The sequence below is a fragment of the Desmodus rotundus genome, chromosome 10 (assembly GCF_022682495.2).
Source record: "Desmodus rotundus isolate HL8 chromosome 10, HLdesRot8A.1, whole genome shotgun sequence".
Classification (NCBI taxonomy): domain Eukaryota; kingdom Metazoa; phylum Chordata; class Mammalia; order Chiroptera; family Phyllostomidae; genus Desmodus; species Desmodus rotundus.
This window is the reverse complement of record NC_071396.1, coordinates 44,668,867-44,688,250: the sequence shown is the minus strand read 5'-3', so window position 1 is coordinate 44,688,250 and position 19,384 is coordinate 44,668,867. Positions and strand designations below refer to the sequence as shown.

At 43.2% G+C, this 19,384-nt stretch overlaps 1 long non-coding RNA gene across 1 annotated transcript in view; it reads left to right on the top strand.

The window, feature by feature from the left end:
* Nucleotides 1-19,384, top strand: part of LOC139440315 (uncharacterized) — a 56,234-nt gene that overhangs the window by 6,884 nt on the left and 29,966 nt on the right. Inside the window, exon 2 of the long non-coding RNA XR_011650458.1 lies at nucleotides 13,492-13,559. This is a non-coding gene — a long non-coding RNA (uncharacterized lncRNA). The remainder of the gene's footprint in view (nucleotides 1-13,491; nucleotides 13,560-19,384) is intronic.

The window sequence follows — 19,384 nt, the reverse complement described above, 5'->3', positions numbered from 1 at the left end:
TGTTGTTCTAGATGCCGAGGCTATTGCAATGCATAGAACCAGTTCCTGCCCTTGTGAGGTTTAAATTCCAGAAGTGGAATTGAACAGTAAATTAGAAAAATTAAAAACTAGTAAGTATATCAGCATGTTTTAGAAGTCTGTTGAAAGAATTCATTAGATGTAAAGGAATTAATGATGTAAAGAAATATATCTGTGCCCTGACCCGTGTGGCTCAGTTGGTTGGGTGTCATCCACAGAGCAAAAAGTTGCCAGTTTGACTCCTGGTTGGGGCACATGCCTGGGTTGTGAGTTCGGTCCCCCATCAGGGTGTGTACAAGGGAAGGGAGGGCAACCAATTGGAGTCTGTCTCACATCGATGTTTTCTCCCTCTTTCCTCCTCTCTACCCGCCTCTCTAAAAACAAATACAATCTTTAAAAAAAAAGAAATATATCTATGATGGAAGAGGTTGTTGATCACGGAGAACCTCTTTTAAAGATATGACATTAGAATGATAATGAGCCAGCTGTGTGAAAGCTCTGAGAGTTGAGTATTCTAGGTAAAAAGAATAGCAAATGCAAAGGCTCTGAGACAGGGGGAAATTTGGCAAAAAATATTTTGTAAATAGTCCTTTCTGTTTTAGCTACTATTTTTCTTTTTTTAAAATAAGATTTTATTTATTTACTTTTAGAGAGAGGGAAGGGAGGGAGAGAGAGGGAGAGAAACATTGATCGATTGCCTCTTGCATGCCCCCCAACCAGGGACCTGGCCCACAGCACAGGCATGTGCCCTGACTGGGAATCTGACTGGTGACCTTGCAGTTTGCAGGACGATGTTCAACCCACGGAGCCCCGCCAGTCAGTGGCTACAACTAAAAAGATAGTTTTAGTGACTCTTTTTCCACAGGTGGAGGAATCCAATCTCACACAGTCCCGGTCTCCCAGCCCTTAGATATGGCAGTTGTTTCAGTGCTGCAGAGAGACTTGCAGTTACAAAGCCTTGGGACATACTCATTTGGACCTTGAATCATTGTCATGTTGCCACACAGGAAATTGCTAAGGTGTCCCTCATTCATGTGCCAGCCTTGCCCTTTTGCTAGAGTAAGTGGCATACCTGTTAGCCTAACCCAGACCCTCATCCTTGGGGAGTATGGCCCCTACCTGCCATTATCTTTTGAGGCTATGGTGATTTACTTGTCCATTTACCATTAACATTTAAAAGGAGAGTTCTAACAAATCCTCCAGTGGGTCACCTGAGTGCAATATTCTTCCCTTTCTCTGATATATGTAACAGCAACACCACTTCATCGTGATGACCAGGGCCGATGACCCTTGCCAGTTAAGTGACTCTTTCCATGGCCTTGTGGTCTCTTGGCATGAAGTGTTCAAAGTGACATTGCAGCAGCCATAGCTTAAATTTCAGTAGGACTAGTATCCCCTAGTAAAAGCGGTCCATTCTGGGAACCAAGTCCTGCAGAAGAGTACTGTCCAATAGAACATTTTGCAATAATGGAAGTGTACTGCATTTGTGCTGTTTATTGTGGTAGCCACTTTATCATGTGGCTATTGAGTACTTGAAGTGTGACTGGTGTGACTGGTGTGACTGAGGAACTGAGATTTTAATTTAATTTAATTACATTTAAATATAAATAGCCACATGTGGCCAGTGGCTACCTTATTGGACAGTGTAGCTTTAGACCCACAGAGCCTAAAAATGTAGAGTTAGGAAACAAATTCTCCTAGTGGGTCAGTCTGAGTGGCAGTAAGTGGAGCCATTTCTCTTTCCATCCCTAGGCTCCCAGACTCATGTATTCTACATAGCACAGTTGTTGATTTGGGGTGTACTGTGCACCCTGCAAGATGGCCTTCTCTATGCAGAGTATATTTAAGCTGACGCCTTACCTGAATCTTCAAGAGACCATTGCTCTACTATGTCAGGCTACCAGTTTATGGGTGTAGACTGTGTGATGCAACCAGTGGAATCATAGCTGGACTAGTCTTGGTAAGTCATGATCTTCAAAGGGTGAGTACTGAGCCCTGCGAGAATTCAGGGTCCTGTTAGGAATCCAGTAGTTGGTCCATAGTAGCATATGCCATCATTCAGAATACTGCTCCTACCTGTTTAACAGCTAAAACAGAGTTGGCCAGCTCTAAAATGGGTCCTCTAGAAGGAAGGGGCTTCACAGTAGTTTGAGGAAGTAGTTCTTCCACACAACCAGGAACACCCCATGGCACTAGAGGTACGTGTGGTGGCAGACAGAGCTGTGTGGGGTATAGGGCAAACTAAAAAAGAAGAACCATCCCTTGAGCTCGGAGCTAGGGTCATGTCCTTTGCAGCAGCCTCATTCGAAGACATATATACCATTCAGAATCAGCTCTTTGTATGCTACTGGACCCTGGCAGAAGTGGAGTGTTTAACCATGGGACATCAAGTGATTATGCAACAGAGCTGCCCATCTTGAGTTCAAGTCTGTCATAACTACCAAGTCATGAGATGGGGCAGGCCCAGCGGTAGTCCTGATGAAATAAAAGTGGAAAATTCCTAAGATTGATTCATGGATTAGTTAGCTCAAAATATGGATGCAAACTAAAAATGTATTGCTATTGCTGTTAGAAGTGGACCTAAAAAGCAATGTTTTTGGAAATCCTCCTACTGGTCAGAGCTCTGAGTGGTTCACATTGTATGAAAGAGATGTGGCCCAAGGTAAGAATAAACACAGATTCATGCCAATTTTATATGTCAGAAGGAAACCTCCCCCTCCCCAACCCTGCTTCCTTGAACCAGCATCCTTAGGATCCAGACCCAATAATTAGATCTTGATGGAACATTTTGACTAAGTCCTATAGCTTCTTCAGTGTAGCGTCTCTTTTTTTCCTTTACCACCTTTTCAGCTGGGTATTGTAACTCAGCGTAGGTATTGGTGTAGTGACCAGAAGGGAGGTAGAAGTGGATACTGAGGGCTGTGCACGTGGTTCTGCAAGACAGACTTCTCCATCATCTTCAAAAATGGGGCAGGCCTACCTTTTAAAATTTTTGTTTAGTTTTTATTTTTTAAAAATTTTTATTGTTATTCAATTATTGTCTGCCTTTTCTCCCCATCCCTCCACCCCACCCCAGCTGAACCCACCTCCCTCCCCCACCTCCACCCTCCGCCTTGGTTTTGTCCATGTGTCCTTTATAGTAGTTCCTGTAATCCCCCTCTTCCCACTGTCCGCCCCCTCCCCCGCCCTGGCTATTGTTAGATTGTTCTTAACTTCAATGTCTCTGGTTATATTTTGTTTGCTTTTTTCTTCTATTGATTATGTTCCAGTTAAAGGTGAGATCATATGGTATTTGTCCCTCACCACCTGCCTTATTTCACTTAGCATAATGCTCTCCAGTTCCATCCATGCTGTTGCAAAGGGTATAAGCTCCTTCTTTCTCTCTGCTGCGTAGAATTCCATTGTGTAAATATACCATAGTTTTTGGATCCACTCGTTTGCTGATAGGCACTTAGGTTGCTTCCAGTACTTGGCTATTGCAAATTGTGCTGCTATGAACATTGGGGTGTACAGGTTCTTTTGGATTGGTGTTTCAGGGTTCTTAGGGTATAATCCCAGCAGCGGAATTGCTGGGTCAAAGGGCAGTTCCATTTTTAGTTTTCTGAGGAAATTCCATATTGTTTTCCACAGTGGCCTCACCAGTCTGCATTCCCACCAACAGTGCACCAGGGTTCCCTTTTCTCCGCATCCTCTCCAACATTTATTTGTGGATTTGTTTATGTTGGCCACTCTGACTGGTGTGAGATGGTACCTCATTGTGGTTTTAATTTGCATCTCTCTGATGGCTAGTGATGCTGAGCATCTTTTCATATGTCTCTGGGCCCTCTGTATGTCTTCCTTGGAGAAGTGTCTGTTCAAGTCCTTTGCCCATTTTTTAATTGGGTTGTTTGTCTTCCTGGAGTGGAGTCATGTGAGTTCTTTATATATTTTGGAGATCAGGCCCTTATCTGAGGTATCATTGGCAAATATGTTTTCCCATACTGTTGGTTCTCTTTGTAATTTGGTGCTGTTTTCTTTAGCCATGCAGAAGCTTTTTATTTTGATGAGGTCCCATTTGTTTATTCTTTCCTTTATGTCCCTTGCTTTAGGGGACATGTCTGTGAGGATGTTGCTGCGTGGAATGTCTGAGATTTTCCTGCCTATGTTTTCCTCGAGGACTTTTATGGTGTTACAACTTATATTTAAGTCTTTTATCCATCTTGAGTTTATTTTTGTGTATGGCGTAAGTTGGTGATCGAGTTTCATTTTTTTTCCACGTAGCTGTCCAGATCTCCCAACACCATCTGTAGAAGAGGCTGTTTTTGCTCCATTTTATGCTCCTGCCTCCTTTGTCAAATATTAATTGACTGTAAAGACTTGAGTTTATTTCTGGGCTCTCTGTTCTGTTCCATTGGTCTATGTGCCTGTTTTTATGCCAGTACCAGGCTGTTTTGATTACAGTGGCCCTGTAATACAGTTTGATATCAGGTATTGTGATCCCTCCTGCTTTGTTCTTCTTTCTCAAAATTGCTGCAGCTATTCGGGGTCGTTTATGGTTCCATATAAATTTCTGAAATGTTTGTTCTATATCTGTGAAATATGTCATGGGTACTCTAATAGGGATTGCATTGAATCTATAAATTGCTTTGGGTAGTATGGCCATTTTGATGATGTTAATTCTTCCAATCCATGAGCATGGTACATGCTTCCATTTCTTTGTGTCTTCCTTAATTTCTTTCTTCAATGTTGTCTAGTTTTCTGAGTACAGGTCTTTTACCTCCTTGGTTAGGTTTATTCCTAGGTACTTTATTTTTCTTGTTGCTCTATCAAATGGGATTTTTTCCCTGATTTCTGTTTCTGCAGTTTCATTGTTGGTATACAGGAATGCCTTTGATTTCTGAGTATTGACTTTGTATCCAGATGTTTTGCCAAATTCATTTATTAGGTCGAGTAGTTTTTTGGTGGAGTGTATAGGATTTTCCATGTACACTATCATGTCATCTGCAAACAGTGACAGTTTCATTTCCTCCTTTCCAATTTGGATGCCTTTTATTTCTTTTTCTTGTCTGATTGCTGTGGCTAGGACTTCCAATACTATGTTGAATAGTTGTGGTGAGAGAGGGCATCCTTGTCTTGTTCCTGATCTTAGTGGGAAAGCTCTAAGTTTTTGTCCATTGAGTATGATGTTGGCTGTAGGTCTCTCATATATGGCCTTTATTATGTTGAGGAATGCTCCCTCTATTCCCACTTTGCTGAGTGTTTTTATCAGAAATGGGTGCTGTACCTTATTAAATGCTTTTTCTTCATCTATTGATATGATCGTGTGATTTTTGTCTTTGCTGTTGATGTGATGTATTATGTTTATTGATTTACGAATATTGTACCATCCTTGCATCCCTGGGATGAATCCCACTTGGTCATGGTGTATGATCTTTTTAATGTATTGCTGGATGCGGTTTGCCAATATTTTGTTGAGAATTTTAGCGTCTATGTTCATCAGCGATATTGGCCTGAAGTTTTCTTTCTTCATTGTGTCTTTATCTGGTTTTGGGATTAGGATGATTCTGGCTTCATAAAAAGAGTTTGGGAGTCTTCCATCAGTTTGGATTTTTTCGAATAGTCTGTGAAGGATAGGGGTTAGCTCTTCCTTAAATGCTTTGTAGAATTCTTCTGTGAAACCATCTGGTCCAGGGCTTTTGTGTGTTGGGAGTTTTTTGATGACTGCTTCAATTTCCTCTGCTGTTATTGGTCTGTTCAGGTTTTCTGCTTCTTCTTCATTCAGTTTTGGAAGATTATATTTTTCTAGAAATGTGTCCATTTCACCTAGGTTTTCAAATTTCTTGGCAAACAGTTCTTCGTAGTAATTTCTTACAATCCTTTGTATTTCTGTGGTATGAGTTGTAATCTCTCCTCTTTCATTTCTAATTGTGTTTATTTGGATCCTCTCTCTTTTTTTCTTGATGAGCCTACTTAAAGGCTTGTCGATTTTGTTTATCTTTTCAAAGAACCAGCTCCTGGATTCATTGATCCTTAGAATTGTGCTTTTAGTCTCTATGTCATTTAGTTCTGCTCTGATCTTTGTTATTTCCTTCCTTCTGCTTGCTCTGGGCTGTCTTTGTTGTTGTTCCTCGAGTTCTTGTAGGCGTAGGGTTAGGTTGTTTGTTTGAAATGTTTCTATCTTTTTAAGGTAGGCCTGTATTGCTATGAACTTCCCTCTCAGGACTGCCTTTGCTGTGTCCCATAGGTTTTGGGTTGTTGTGAGTTCATTTTCATTTGTTTCCAGAAAGTTTTTGATTTCTTCCCTAATCTCGTTCTTGACCCATTCATTGTTTAATAGCATGCTATTCAGTCTCCATGATTTTGAGTGTTTTGGGTTTTTTCCTTTGGGGTTGGTTTCTAGTTTCAGCCCCTTGTGGTCAGAGAAAATGCTTGATATGATTTCAATTTTCTTGAATTTGTTGAGGCTTGCTTTGTGTCCTATCATGTGGTCTATCTTTGAAAAAGTTCCATGGACACTTGAAAAGAATGTGTATTTTGCTTCTTTGGGATGAAAAGCTCTATATATATCAGTTAAGTCCATTTCCTCTAGGGTATTGTTAAGTGACACAATATCCTTGTTGACATTTTGTTTGGAAGACCTGTCCATTTTTGATAGTGGGGTATTAAAGTCCCCTACTATAATTGTGTTGCTGTCAATATCTTTCTTGAAGTCCTCCAAGATTTTCTTAATGTATTTGGGTGCTCCTATGTTGGGTGCATATATATTTACAATGTTTATGTCTTCTTGCTGGATTCTTCCTTTGAGTATTATGAAGGGACCTTCTCGGTCTCTCTTTATGGCCCTTCTTTGGAAGTCTATTTTGTCTGATATGAGTATTGCTACCCCTGCTTTTTTTTCCTGTCCGTTTGCTTGGAAAATTTGTTTCCAGCCCTTCACTTTCAGTCTGTGTAAGTCTTTTGTCCTGAGATGGGTCTCTTGTAGGCAGCATATGTGTGGGTCATGTTTTCTTATCCGTTCAGCTATTCTATGTCTTTTGATTGGAGCATTTAATCCATTTACGTTTAAGGTTATTATCGATAGGTAGTTATTCATTGCCTTTATTCCTACCTGTGTTCCTCTCTCTTTCTCTTTTCCTTCCTTTCCCTAAAGCAGTCCCTTTAGCATCTCTTGCAGAGCTGGTTTAGTGGAAGCGTATTCTTTTAGACTTGTCTGGGAAACTCTTTATTTGGCCTTCTATCTTGATTGAGAGCCTTGCTGGGTAAAGTAGCCTTGGTTGCAGGCCTCTGTTTCTCATTACTTGGAATATTTTTTGCCATTCTCTTCTGGCTTGGAGCGTTTCCATTGAGAAGTCAGTTGCTAACCTTATTGGGGCTCCCTTGTATGTTACTTCCTGTTTCTCCCTTGCTGCCTTTAAGATCCTCTCTTTGTCTTGGAAATTTGCCATTTTAATTATGATGTGTCTTGCAGTCGGTCTCTTTGGTTTCCTCTTGCTTGGGACTCTTTGTGTTTCCTGGATTTGGGTGACTTTTTCTCTCCTCAGATTAGGGAAAATTTCCAACATTACTTTTTCAAACAGGTTTTCTATCCCTTGCTCTTCTTCGTCTCCTTCTGGTATTCCTATTATACGGATATTGTTATGTTTCATGTTGTCCTGCATTTCCCTTATTGCCTCTTCATTCTTTCTGAGCCTCTTTTCCTTTTCTTGCTCTTTCTGGGTGTTTTTTTCTACTTTGTCCTCCAGCTCGCTGATCCGATCCTCTGCTTCATCAAGTCTGCTTTTCATTCCTTCTACTGTGTTCTTCAATTCAGAAATTGTATTCTTCATTTCCTCTTGGCTCTTGTTGATAGTTTCTATTTCCTTTTTCATGTTGATATCGTTTGCAGTGGGTTCATTGTAGTTTCCCTGTAGTTTCTGGTAGTTCTCTTTGAGCTCAGAGAGCTCAGTGAGCTTCCTGATGACCATTGCTTTGAACTCAGTATCTGATAGTTGACTTGCCTGTTTTTCAGTTAGCATTCTTTCTGAGGCTTCCTCCTTTCCTTTCCTTTGGGAATTGTTTCTGTGTCTTCCCATTGTTTGTGAGACTCTTCTTGTTAGCCTCTGCTTCTTAAATTGATCTATTCTGACTCCCTGGGTTTATGGTATGAACTTCTATGGTAGAATGCCAATGGGATTCAGTGGTGCTGTCTCCTTAATCTCCTGTGCTCACTGGTCTTGAGCTGACGTTTATGGGTGTAACACGGTCTAACTCTGGTCTTTTCAGCACTCCAGGTTTTGTTGTCTCACCTGTGGGAAAAATAGAAAGCGGGGAAGAAAAAAAAAGAAGGGAAGGAGGGAAAAAGGAAATAGAAAAGGAAAGGAAGGAAGGAAGAAGGAATAAAGAAAGATTGGAGGCAAGATAAGAAAGAATTTTAACAAGAATTAAAACATAGGAATAAATAAAAGAAGGCAGGAAGAAGGCATAAAAAAGGTAAAGGATGGGAGGAAGAAGGAATGAAAAAAAAAAGAAAGGAAGAAGGAATTCAGGGGGAAAGGAGGAAAGGGAAAAAAAAAAAAGTCTTCTGCTGGCTTTAAACCGGTCAGGTTAGTTCTGCTGGTCGTCCTGTCTGTGGAACGGGAGGGGATGGTTGGAAGGATTGGTTTCACTTTTCTCCCTTCCTGGGCCACACTCTTCGCTGTTGTTCAGCCTGCAGTCCAGTTCCTTATGGTCCTTTTGCTCCCCAGTAGGCCTTTAGTTCACCAGTTGTGCTGTCCTTGAGTTGCACCAATTAGGGGCAGCTCACACTCTACCTTCTTGCTCTTTGCTGTCTTAGATGCTAGGGGCTCTGGGTGCTGCTATGGGGTAGTTCAGCCCCCTACTGGGTTGAGTATTTCCGGGGAATGCAGTCTCCCCTAGACCTGCAGCTCCCCTCTGCTGAGTGTTCTGCCTTTGTCCTAGAGAGCCAGTAGGCCCTGCAGGGCTCTATGCGCAGGTGTTAGGTAGGCGTTGTAGGTGTGGTCCCTGGCAGGCAGCCAGGCCATTGATCAGCCAATCCAGCGGCTTTGGGCTTGAGTCTCTCCGGCGGGTGGGGCCGCTTTGGGACTGAGTCACGCGGCACTCGGGTCCACTTTTTTGGGCTTGTGGGTGGAGAGCAGCTAGCCTCTGCTCCAGATGCTCACCCACCTGAGGTTTCAGGTGTGGGCCCCCAGTCCGCTAATCTGCGTGCGCGCAACCGGGCTTCAGGTGAGCGCCGGGGCTGCTTATCCCACGTTCACAGTCCAGGGGCAGAGCGGGGAGGGGCGCCAGGGGCCGTGGCTGCTGCCCAGAGTTCTCTAACTAGCCCCTGAGTGCCTCTATTTTCTTTTTCTTTTTGAGAAATTCTTCCTATTCAAGCCCCCCTGGTCCAAACAAGCACCTGGCTGCTCACAGCTCAGCCTGGCTCTCTCCCAAGAATCCTGCAGCAGCCCCTGCACCCGGGCTGGGGCTTCTGCCGCCCTTGTCCCCGCGTGGGTCCCCGGTCCCGGGGACCTTATTGTCCTTAAGCACTCTTCTTACCGTCAGATCTTTCAATGTCCTCTCTCTTTGGTCTCTGATCTTCATATATGCTGGAATACTGTTGGCTGTTCGCTCTGCTCCTCAGATCAGCTAGGTATTTCACTGGCGTTGAGGGGAAGTGGACTCCGCTCCCACCTATGTTGCCGCCATCTTCCCTCCACCATGTCCGGTGTACTTTCAATTCAACCTGGATGATTCCCTTTAATATTTCTTGTATAGCAGATTTGCTAGTGACAAATTGTACCTTTTTGTTTATCTGGGAATATTTTGTATTTCTTCCTCATTTCTGAAGGATAGTTTTTATGAATATAGAATTTTTGGTAAATAGATTTTTCTTTTTTTAAAAAAAGATTTTATTCATTTATTTTTAGAGAGAAGAAAGGAGAGAAACATCAGTGTGTGGTTGCCTCTCATGCACTCCCTACTGGGGACCTGGCCTGCAACCCAGGCATGTGCCCTGACTGGGAATGGAACCAGCAACCCTTTCGTTTGCAGGCCAGCACTCAATCCACTGAGCCACACCAGCCAGCACAGATTTTTTTTTCTTAATTAGATATTTTGAGCACTTTGAATATATCATCTCACTGCCTTATGGCTTCCAAGTTTTCTGATGAGAAATTATGTTAATGTTATTGAATATTCCTTGTACATGAAGAGTCACTTCTCTCTGGTTGCTTGGACAAGATTCTCTCTTTGTCCTTGGACAGTTTTATTATGATGTGTCTAGATGTGGATCTCTTTGAGTTTATCCTATTTGGAATTTGTTGAGTTTCTTGGAAGTATAGAATTATGTTCTTTCATAAAACTTTATAAGTTTTTGGCTATTATTTCTTCAAATATTCTTTCTGTCCCTTTCTCTCTCACCCTCATTCTAATATTCCCATTATGTATCTGTTGATATGCTGGAAGGTTTCACACAAGTGTCTAAGGCACTCTTAATTTTTTTTTTAAAGATTCTATTTATTTATTTTTAGAGAGGGGGAAGGAAGGGAGAAAGAGAGGGAGAGAACCATTGATGCAAGAGAGAAACATAGTTTTGTTGCCTCTTTACATGCCCCAATTGGGGACTGAACCTGCAACCCAGGCATGTGCCCTGACCAGGAATTGAACTGGTTACCTTTTGCTTCACAGGACGACACCCAATCAACTGAGCCACATTGGTCAGGGCAGGCACTTCTAATTTTTTTAAATTATTTTTCTTCCTGTTTCTCAGACAGGATAATCTCAACTGATCTGTCTTCATGTTTGGTAATTATTTTTTCTGAAAGTTCAACTCTATTGTAGCGACCTTCTAATTTTATTTTAATTTCAGTCATTGCACTTAACTCCCAAGATTTCTATTTGGTCCTTTTAATATAATTTCCATCTCTTTATTGATATTCTGTCTTTGGTGAGACATCATTGTCATACTTACAGTTCTTTAGATATGGTTTTCTGTAGTTCTCTGAGCATGTTTGAAGTAGCTAATTTAAAGTCTTTTCCTAGTGCTCAGAGACAGTTTTCATTGATTGCTATTCTGCCTGTCTACGGGCCAACCTCATGTTTCTTTGCATGTCTAGTAATGTTTTTTAAACTTGGCGTTTTAAATAATGTGACTGCTTTGCAAATCAGACTTTCCCTGGGTTTGTTGTTATTGTTATTTATTCTAGATATTGTTTTCTTGTTCAGTGACTTTTCTAAATTAAATCTGTGAAGTCTGTATTCTTTGTGCCTCTGGAAGCTTCATTTCTTACCTTTTAAAAAATTGTGGTTAAATACATATAACATAAAATTTACTGTCTTAACCATTTTAAGAGTGCAGTTCAGTAGTACTGAGTACATTCGCATGGTTGTGCACTATTTTCCTTACTTTTAACAGCTTCTGGAGTCTGCCAGCATGCCTTAGCTTATAGATTCCTTCTTTATTTTCAAAACCAGCCATATAGTAATATCACATATCTCTGATTCTTAGCTTTTGCCTCCCTCTTCTACATTAAAAGAATCATTGTGATTATACTGGACACACTTGAATAACCCAGGATAATCCCTTTAATTTATAAGGTCATCTTATCAGCAACATTAATTCTACCTAAAACTTTAACTCCCCTTTTCCCTGTAATATGACATATATATGGATTCCAGGGATTAGGACAAGGACATCTTTGGGAAGACATTAATTTACCTACCGCACCCTTGTAATTCTCTCAATCACCTGAGACATTGCACTAGCCAGTCCATTCTTTTCCACTAGTATCCCATCCCAGTTCACCATTAGTGAAAGTTTGAACATATGTACAATTACACCATAACGAGAACTATAAACATTCTACCTACCACCAGTGCAGTGGTAGTCCTCATGCCAGTCACCAGGCGGATGATCCAGTGCCAAAATCCTCCTTTAGAATCTATGTCTTAGGATCACTCAGGTAGGTTTTCCTAGATACAGACTCTGAATTGGATATTTGCATTCAGGAGCATCACCTGCAAGGCATTGGGGGAAATAGGGTTGGGCAGTGCAATAAGGTGAACTATGATGTAGTTACAACACGGACATCAGTCATTTCCATGGGGAGCTTTTACAGTTGCCCTAAATTGAGGCAAGATGCCTAGGCCTTCATACTCTGGCACGAGCCAAATACTGAATGCAGGCTGTCCCCAGGGTAGCTGGATAACTGTAGATGAGGCTGTTCTCTTCAGATGAGGGCAGTATCTGGAGAAGAGCACAACTGGGAGCCATTAACACCTAACACTCGCAGCAGCTTCAGGAATGAGTACCTCAATCCAAAAAACAGAAGCACCTGGGTGGCTCACCACACTTTAACTACCTCATAGGCTTTACGTGTCACATAGGCTGTGATGCCTGGGCTGGTGGGCTGAAAAGAGGCTGAGAAAGGGAGATGTACTAGATTGCAAGGGACAGAAGAACATGGGTTAATATATGTCAGAATACTACTTCTTTTCGAGTGGCCCTGGCAAAGCAAGGTTGGATCAGTTCCTGGGACAATTGCAGACAGAGCCTGGCCCAGTGACTCCCCTGGTTCTGTTTCCTGCTGCTAAGCCTCAGGGAAGGAGGAAGTGTCCATGGAGCATTTCTCATGGATCTCAAGGAAGAGGAGGTTGGAAGAAAGCTAAGGGCCTATTTTTGAGGCCTACAGAGATGAGTTGTAGAGCAGAGATACCAGCACAAGAAAGGGAAAACAGCAGGGCTTTACTAGCTGGGGGCCAGATAATACTGAAGCCTATAGGTATTATGTGAATTTTGAGAATGATAGGTTCATGGGGACTGTGTAGGGTCAGTCCAGACAGATGTCCCTTTAAAGGGATGGTTTAGCTGGTTGAGAAGTGTGGAATAATCTCTAGCTTAAATATCCTGCACTTGGACTTTGCAGTGACTCCTTTAGAGATCAGACTCCAGTAAAGATCTCTGGAGGCCTCATGACCCCTTCTCATCTTCCCCTGGAGGTCTCATGAGTCCTTCTATGCATATGGCTGCCGTGGTTAGCTTTTCTGACCAATGGGGTATATCAGGGCAGAGACAAAGTTGAGAACCACAGTGCATACCTGAGAGCTCCAAGTATGAGGCAGGGAAGGCATGTACCTGTCATTTGTCACTGTGTCCTAGGGTTGGGAACTGTTGCACTACAAAGCAGGTGCTCATGAATCCTTGTGGAGTTTAGGATGAGCACCTCTGCCAGGTTGAGGAGTGCAGGAGATAAGGAAGGCAGAGCTGAGGGGAAGGACTCACAGGGAAAGTGATAATAGAAACCAATATCTTCTAGGAAACAGTTCTCCCTTCTTGGGAGAGAAAGGCCAGAGTTAATGACCAGAAATCTCTTGCCCAACTTGATCTTCAGTGAGGCCTGGCCATGTATGGTGGGGAGAAAGCAGCTTGGTGCACACCATCCCTCCCTGGATCAAGCAGGATGTAGAGTCTGACTGCCTCGAATGACAAGGGTCAACAGCTATGCTTTGTTTTCCCAGATGAGTGATGCAGAAGCCAGTGTGTCACTGTCTTCCCAGGCCTGGGGACTGGGATCTCGCCCAGGAAGGTAAGTTCTGTTCTTTGTAGGGCACTGGTTGCTTCAGGGATCTGGCCTTGCCCGTTTCCCTGCCCTGTTCCTCAGCTTGCTTGACCATGACTGTGATGGCCTCCCGAGCTGCTTCCCTAACTCCAATCTTAGAGGCCCTACTTTGGGAGAAGGAGCAGGAACTTCCTTCAGGGACAGGTGGGTTTCCAGGTGTTCACCACATAGTGAGGGGTAGATACTTCCTGGGGACTGTCCCTGGAGTTTCAGAGTTCTGTCCCCTTGTACACAAAGAAGTGAGAATGTTTCTTTTCAAGTTGCAGTTTCAGAAGTACTCCATGGAGCTGGGGCTGTGGGTATTTACAATAGGTAGGTAAAGACTTTTCCGTGAACAAAACAAATCCTATTTTCATTACGCACGGCCTCTTTTTTGGAGTGCAGAAATTGTGTCTTCCTGTGACCCTCTCTGATTTGTTCCCTCAGAACAACCCCAAGAGGTGTTTTGATAGGCCATCTCTTTTCAGGGGACTGCTTGTTCTGGTATAACTTTTTGCAGAGTGGCAAAAGTGACCCCCTAGTGAGACACACTGCCTACGCTGTGCTTGTGGGCTGCAAGTGGGGTGAGTGGTCTTAGATGTGGGATTAGCCACGTGGCCTCAGACTGAGCTCTAGTGGTCAGTCCTAGATTCCAAGTTGGGAGTGAACTGTAGCCAAATTCTTAAAAATCCAAGACAGTTTTCTTGTACACAAGGATTTTTCTACACTAAGCATTTAGAACCCTCTTTCAGCCGTTCGGCTCTCTACCTATTCAGTGGGTTGAGAGTACCAAGACCACTGATTGAGTGCCCCTTGAGCATTCTGAGAATACTGTGGGAGGCTTATTGAATATGACCATCAAGAGCGGTGGACTCTGGCAAGGGTTCTGAGGGAGCCCTTAGGGAGGACCGGAGTCAGAGAGGGGCAGGGGTGTCCCAGGCCAGCAAGGCCCATGTGGAACAAGGCACACACAGGCTGAAACCAGTGCCACAGCTGTGTGGACTGGCTGCCTTTGTCACTTGGCTACAAGGAGGCCTGTGGACCAGGAGATGAGGCTGGGTCCAAACCTCAGAGGCTGAAGCTTGAGCTGCATCTGGAGGCAGTTGGGGTGCACCTTGGAGAGGCCTGGACCAGCATGTGACAGGAAGTGATCACAGAGAGATGAGTTTATAGCCCTCCTATGGAGTTCTGGGGATAGTGATAGGGTCTTAGAAAATTGAGTAAATGAAAAAGAAAATGAGGCAGTTGCTGACCAGGGAAAAGAAAAAGTGGTACAAGACAGGAAATAAAAGTATAATCTATTAGGTGGCTTATGTGAGCAATATTTACATGATATAATATGTAAACACTAAATATTAATTTAATTAAAACTTGCAATTTAATTATAGTGGTGGATGAGAGGGAGGAAATGTATTTTAGGAGTCATGTAAAAAGTTCCACATCTCCGTCTTCCATGATAGACCATCATGTAAGATCTAAAATTGAAAGTCAGTAAACAGCGTTAAAAGGATTTTACTTAGAAAAATGAAGATAAATGTCAGAAGAAACAATTAAAGAAGTGGTCCTCTTGGGATTGACGGTGGGAAGCTATTTATCATATAAGCCTTGTAGCAACTTGATTTTTTTCCAACTAAGTACAGATACTCCTTTTTTAAAAAAAAAACCTCACCTGAGGATATGTTTGTTTATTTTAGAGAGAGGAAGAGAGAGGGAGGGAGAAACATCAATGTGAGAGGGTGGCACTGATTTGTTGCCTGCTGTACATGCCCCAACCAGGGATCAAACCTGCAACTTTTTTGGTGTACGGGATGATGCTCCAACCAACTGAAGTACCTAGCCAAAGCAGTATAGGTATTACTTTTAAAAATTGTGTTAAATTTTATTTTTGAAGTACTGTGACTTTATTAGTGCATTGCATCAGTTTATTTTTTTATTGGTTGTGGAGGAGTCGTGGTGAGGAGCGCAGTAGTGGTTCCTGTGCATTTGGGACACAGCTCTAGGTGACTGCACTAGCACCAGCTGTGCTGCCTTGCCATCCACAGCACGCAGGTCGGTTCTGCCAGCCCACGCCTCCACCATCTCAACAGGCTTCTACATCCTTACCTTAGTTACCACCCGCCACTTTTCAGTGATGTCAAGCTTCTTAGAGTCCATAACACATGTGAGGGTGGTTCTTACCTTTATGTCTTTCTCATGCTGTTCCCACTGCCCAGACCTCCTTAGTGTAGGAACCATCATGGTCTGTCCATCTTCCCTGGACAACTACTCAGCTTCATATTCCAGCTCTGGGGTCTCCTTTTCCTCCCTTACCTTGTTAGATGCCCCTTGATTCTGCTCCCATGGCAACATAGGCTTACCTGTCATGTGTTACTGGCAGAATTATGTGCACTTACCTGTCTTCCTCACCAGCTCATGAACAACTTGAGTCCTGAGGCTGTCTTAACTCAGCACAGGACATGGGTCATTGATTTTGGCTACTGAACAAAGGGACAGGACTATAACACATTTTGTTCCTGTTCAGTTTCCAATAGGTGATAGAGTTCCTAAAGCCATGTGGGTCAATAGAAGTTGACTGACATCCTTTCCCCCTTCCCCATCCTCTTCCTGGCTGTAAGCCTACATCTCTCAGTACGGTGTGATAGACACCCTTCTGTGTCCTAGCCCTCATGAGGTGAGAACTGGAAGAAGTAAACATCTGGAGCAGAGGGAACGCAGAGCAGGGCAGGTCCCAGGCAAGCTAGATTCATGCTGATCTGACAGCTCTCTGGTTAGTCTGGGCCATCTCCACACCCAGAGGGCCGTGTCCGAATGGCTGCAGTAGAATCAAGCTGTCTTGTGCCTAATGCTGTCTTTGTAATTTTTTTAGTGAATCCAAGTTTTGATACCTTGTTTACACATTTATTTGTATGGCATTTCCATTGGTTGCAGCTTTTTAAAAAAATATATTTATTGATTATGCTATTACAGTTGTCCCATTCCCCCCCCTCACTCCACTCCATGCTGCCCACCCCCTCTCTCCTACATTCCCCCCCTATAGTTCATGTCCATGGGTCATACTTATAAGTTCTTTGGCTTCTACATTTCCTACACTATTCTTACCCTCCCCTTGTCTATTTTCCACCTATCATCCATGCTACTTATTCTCTGTACCTTCCCCCCCCTCCCCCTCCCACTCCCCTATTGACAACCCTTTATGTGATCTCCATCTCTATGGTTCTGTTCCTGTTCTAGTTGTTTGCCTAGTTTGCTCTTGTTTTTGTTTTAGGTGTGGTCGTTAATAACTGTGAGTTTGCTGTCATTTTTACTGTTCATATGTTTTATCTTCTTTTTCTTAAATAAATCCCTTTGACATTTCATATAATAAGGGCTTGGTGATGATGAACTCCTTTAACTTGACCTTATCTGAGAAGCACTTTATCTGCCCTTCCATTCTAAATGATAGCTTTGCTGGATACAGTAATCTTGGATGTAGGTCCTTGCCTTTCATGACTTGGAATACTTCTTGCCAGCCCCTTCTTGCCTGTAAGGTCTCTTTTGAGAAATCAGCTGACAGTCTTATGGGAAGTCCTTTGTAGGTAACTGTCTCCTTTTCTCTTGCTGCTTCTAAGATTCTCTCCTGTTTAATCTTACGTAATGTAATTATGATGTGCCTTGGTGTGTTCCTCCTTGGTCCAGCTTCCTTGGGGCTCTCTGAGCTTCCTGGACTTCCTGGAAGTCTATTTCCTTTGCCATATTAGGGAAGTTCTCCATTATTTGTTCAAAGAAGTTTTCAATTTTTTGTTCTTCCTCTTCTCCTTCTGGCACCCCTATAATTCGGATGTTGGAACGTTTCAAGATGTCCTGGAGGTTCCTAAGCCTCTCCTCATTTTTCTGAATTCTTGTTTCTTCATTCTTTTCTGATTGGATGTTTCTTTCTTCCTTCTGGTCCACACTGTTGATTTGAGTCCCAGTTTCCTTCGCATCACTATTGGTTCCCTGTACATTTTCCTTTGTTTCTCTTAGCATAGGCTTCATTTTTTCATCTGGTTTTCGAACAGATTCAACCAATTCTGTGAGCGTCTTGATAACCAGTGTTTTGAACTGTGCATCTGATAGGTTGGCTATATCTTCCTCGCTTAGTTGTATTTTTTCTGGAGCTTTGAAGTGTTCTGTCATTTGGGCCATTTTTTTTTTTTCCTGTTTTTTGTCTTGGCACATCTGTTACTTTAAGGGGTGGAGCCTTAGGTGTTCCCTGGGGCGGGGTAACGCTGGTTGCTGAGCCGTGACGCTGTACCTGGGGGAGGGGCCGAGAGGGAGCAATGGCGCCTGCTCCCCTCTCCACCAGATTTCAATCTTTTACTCCACTACCCACAATCAAACTCGGCCCCTCTGGTGCTGGTTCCCGAGTGGTTGGGCTTGTGCACACTCCAGGCCCCTGTGGGTCTCTCCAACGACCTCTCCTGCGAGGCTGGGAGTCTCTCCTGCTGCTGCCCCACCCCCCATGGGTGTTTTCAATCAGAGGTTTGAGGCTTTATTTCCCCTGAGCTGGAGCCCTGCGTTGCGAGGTCTGCTTTGATCCCCGCCGTTTGTCTGGTTTATCTGTGCGCGAATGTGGGGCTGCCGGGTGCTACCCGCCCCTGTGCCTGCCCCGTTCTCTGCCACTCCGAGTCTGGCCCTCTCGGTTTGTCTGCGTGAATGTGGGGCCATAGGGTCTGCCAGTGGTCAGACTGCCTGCCCCGTTCGTCCCACACTCCGCCAGTCTCGGTCCCGCCATGGCCACACAAGCCCTCTCCGCCCTGGTGCCCGTCTCCGCCCCTCCTACTGGTCTGGATGAATGTTTATTTTTTATTTCCTTGGTGTCGGACTTCCTTGCCGTTCGATTTTCTGTCAGTTCTGGTTGTGCGAGGAGGCCCAGTGTGTCTACCTACACTGCCATCTTGGTTCTCTCCCATTGGTTGCAGCTTTAACCAAAAAAAAAAAAAAATAAATAAATAACGCAGCCAAAAGCCTCGAAGAACCTTATTTTGAGTTTAAGAATGGAGAAATTTTACAAAATGCATCATTTCTTAAGCATCATCTTTGTGGAGGACAAACTAAGGCATTTAAATAGTGAATACATTAGTGGAAAGAGCTCTGGACTTGGGTCATGGCCCAGGCCTAATATTCTCTTAGGTTTTCCAAGCTTAAGTGTCCCTGCTGCAGAATGGAAGAGATGTTCCCTCTTGCCTCATAGAGAGTTATGAGAACTGTGATGCTGTTAGAATTTACAGTGATGCTTATTTTTAAACTATGAAATGATACACAGATGTATGCATAAATCATACAGTTTAAAGACTAGTAAGGTGAGCACCTATGTAACCACCACCAAAGTTAAGAAAAGAGGACAATGCATCAGCACCTTAAAAGCCACTTGTGAGAGACTTCTGCTTTTGGAAAGATGGAGTAAAAGTACTTTTTTCCTGTTCCTCTCACTAAATACATTTATAATTCCTGGACATTACATTTAAAACAAACATAAGAATACTCTGAAGAGCAGAAAGAAGACAGGCCAGCTAGGAGCCTTGGGACACAAGGAATGACACAGCAGTGAATTCCCTGGGTTTTCATTTTGCCTCATACATCTCAGACTTGGTACTAGAGAAGTCCGCAACCTGGGAATGCCCACAGGTGCCAACACAAAAGACCCAAAGAAAAGCCTGCTTCCTTTCAAAAGAGGACTGGAAAGGAGGCACGCCCCCCTCAAATAGAAAATTTTGTGACAGTAACACCCAAACTAATTAATACATTTGCCTCTAATTAATATATTGTTTTAACTGCATCCCACAATTTTAATG